General features: G+C 41.9%; 1 long non-coding RNA gene across 1 annotated transcript; it reads left to right on the forward strand.

Annotated features, from left to right (window-relative positions):
* The first annotated feature begins 1286 nt into the window (after window positions 1-1286).
* Window positions 1287-2573, forward strand: LOC109366026. Its single transcript, XR_002112013.2, has 2 exons — window positions 1287-2031; window positions 2220-2573. It is a non-coding gene; the product is annotated as an uncharacterized LOC109366026 (long non-coding RNA).
* Window positions 2574-2849: the final 276 nt, after the last annotated feature.

The following is a 2849-nucleotide window of genomic DNA, read 5'->3' on the forward strand; positions in this document are numbered from 1 at the left end:
AGTAAATGCTAAAACACATCCAATGTCTGGCTGCCAGTTGCACCTTTGAGTTCCTTCAGCAGTTAGAGAGTAACTGAAAGTTTTTAAGCTGTAAGCTATTTGTTTGATAGCTGACATATGCTTCAAGATAGATTCTCAATTTTTGCTGTCTCAGGAGACATGCCTAAGAACAAGTGTTTATTTAGTAAAGCTGGTGAAGATGTGGAAATGGAGTCCCACCGACAGCACACATGGATTCATCTAAGACCTTTCCATCAGATCTGCTTTTCTACGCATACATTCCAAGCACAGCTCTCTGAAGCCTCATTAAGTCTTTCTCAAGACTTAATTCAATACAACTAGCAGATTTTTTTCCCCAAGTACCCAGAAATTGCTAGTGTTACCACTTGCTTCACTACCACAATGTTTGTGGCTTGAAGTCGTAATATCCACACTGTTTCTCTTCTTCAAACATTTGCTTCCAGCTCTTTACACTCTGTGTGATGCTCTTTAGTGGCTTCTCAATACGTTTCTTTCTCACAAACCAGCTTCACATTTAATTAGATGTACATCTTTTTTGCATCTAAACACCAGACTTCTATTGATAAGTTTGCTTTAGCAGCAAGAGAACACAGTGGATGAAATCTAGTTACAAAGTGCTTCTTAAGAGGTAAGAGGGAACACTAACACAGTCTACCTGCAAAGTCTTAGTGAGAGAGAGCTGAAGGGAAAGGTATTGCTTCAACGATACATAAGCACTGAAAAGCTCTGTGCTGAATTCTCCTTATGCTTGTATCCTGCTACTTCAGGTGTCACAGCAGAGTCATGTTTTTCTTCGGTGTTATTATATTATTTGTTGTTATTTGCCCAGAGAGGGATGCCCCATCCCTGGAGACATTCAAAGCAAGGCTGAATGTGGACCTAGATAGCCTGGTCTAATGGTTGACAACCCTGCCCACAGTAAGGGGGTTGAAACTAGATGATCATCACAGTCCTTCTCAACCCAGGCCATCCTATGATTCTATTTTTTTTTTTTCTTGCCTATAACCTTCACTCGTAAGCAGTCAGAAAACTTCAAGGAGTGTATGGCTGAATAGAGAAGTCTATGCTGTCTTACCAGCTCTTATTAAGGAGAAGAGAGAGCACTTGAAAGATCCAGAGAGCAGATCCCCCTCTATTCTCTCTTCTTCCATTTTGTAAGTACAACTTCCTTTCCTCTATATTTCTTAATCATACATATTTCTCCTTTCCAGTGAATATATGCAGCATCAGTTTTGCTGACAGAGTTAACTGATCTGATGGGCTCATGGCTATCCCCATTAGTTAAGTTTCAGCACCCCAAATACCCCTTAATACCAAACAACTCTTCGTTTAAGCTTCACATTTTCTCCTGTACTCCTACAAATAACTCAGCTCTGTTGCTGAGCAAGCACACAAGCAGTAGTCTCATCCCCTGCCCTCCCTGTCTTATCTCCCAAATCCTCATTATCTATGCTGCCCTTCCAGCACACAGCTCTCTCCTTATTACCAGCACCAACATCCTCACTGATTACACACAGATTAAACAAATAAACCTTTCTTCCAGCTGCAGCAGTGCCTTCCCCAACACAGAATTCTCTTTAGTCCCCATAGCTAGGGAGCCCTCCCTGTCCCCTATTTATGTGCACCTGCCCAATTAGTACCTCATTAAGAAACACACCTGCAGTGGCTTTACTTCCACCCACTGCACTGTAACCATTAACTCTCTGTGGCGTGTTACTTGAATAGCATCTTCTGCTTCAAAGACACAGAGGTTTATTTCTTGCAGATTATTATTTTTTTTTTTAAAGCAGTTGAGAATTAGGCTAGTCTGTATCTCACATCATAGTGAATATATTGTAACTCAAATTTATACCTAAGTAATGGTGGAAATTTGTGCTGGTGCCAGTAAATTGTCTGGCCGATCTGCTTGGTGTGTGTGTGTGTGTGTGTGAGGTGCTACCCATCTTCATGCCATACTGCTGGAAAGCAGAGAGCTAAGCTGTGTGGAGGACAAAGCCGTAACACCTCCAGGTGAAATTTCTTCTCCTTTGAATCATCTTCCACTTGACAGAGCTATTTAAAATTTGTAGGCAACTGGAAAGGACAACAGTCCCGTATGATTAACCTCACAGGCAAAGCATAATTAAGATATTCTCTCTTTACTGCTGAGGACATGTAAGTAGAATTGCCTCTGATCTTTATTTTGTTTCATGTTTTAGCTGGTATAGCCCCTCAGAGGATACAACCAAGGGAACTTGTATCAGTAAAACCCGTGCCGGATCAAATCACACCTGACAACCCTCCTCCCGCAGCGGCCTCCTGCTAAATGCTTCAGGCAAAGGCAACAACACAAAACTCAGCCCAGCCTCGCTCCTGCCTACCTCATCCTTTAGCTGCAACAAATACCCCGATCTCAAAGAAATCAAGGGCGATGCAATGTAAAGATATAAGAAGATTCAGCTGATTAAAATTCTTAAAACTCTTAGCCTCTTTCATGAAAGAGGTGTAGGCTCAGCTCCCAGCACACTGATGTGGGCTTCTCCTGTCTCTTGAGGTGTTGTTGGGACATGCATGACTCTAACCAAGCTACGTGTGGGAGAAATTTCTCCTTTATCCTTCCAGCAACTGATCTGTGCCCTGCAGCAAGTTCGCTCAGTTGTGCAGATGAACACGGCATCTTCTGCTTCTCTTTTACTAGTAGCTCTTCCTCCAAAAATTGACTGTGCCTTTGATTATCTTGTGCCCAAGGTAGAGAATTTCATGGGCTGATCATCGTGGAATGAACATGATCTTATTCTAGGCCTAAATTAATTCCCCTAATATTTAATGTGATGTTATAAATAAGATCG

Source organism: Meleagris gallopavo, chromosome 2 (assembly GCF_000146605.3).
Source record: "Meleagris gallopavo isolate NT-WF06-2002-E0010 breed Aviagen turkey brand Nicholas breeding stock chromosome 2, Turkey_5.1, whole genome shotgun sequence".
Lineage (NCBI taxonomy): Eukaryota > Metazoa > Chordata > Aves > Galliformes > Phasianidae > Meleagris > Meleagris gallopavo.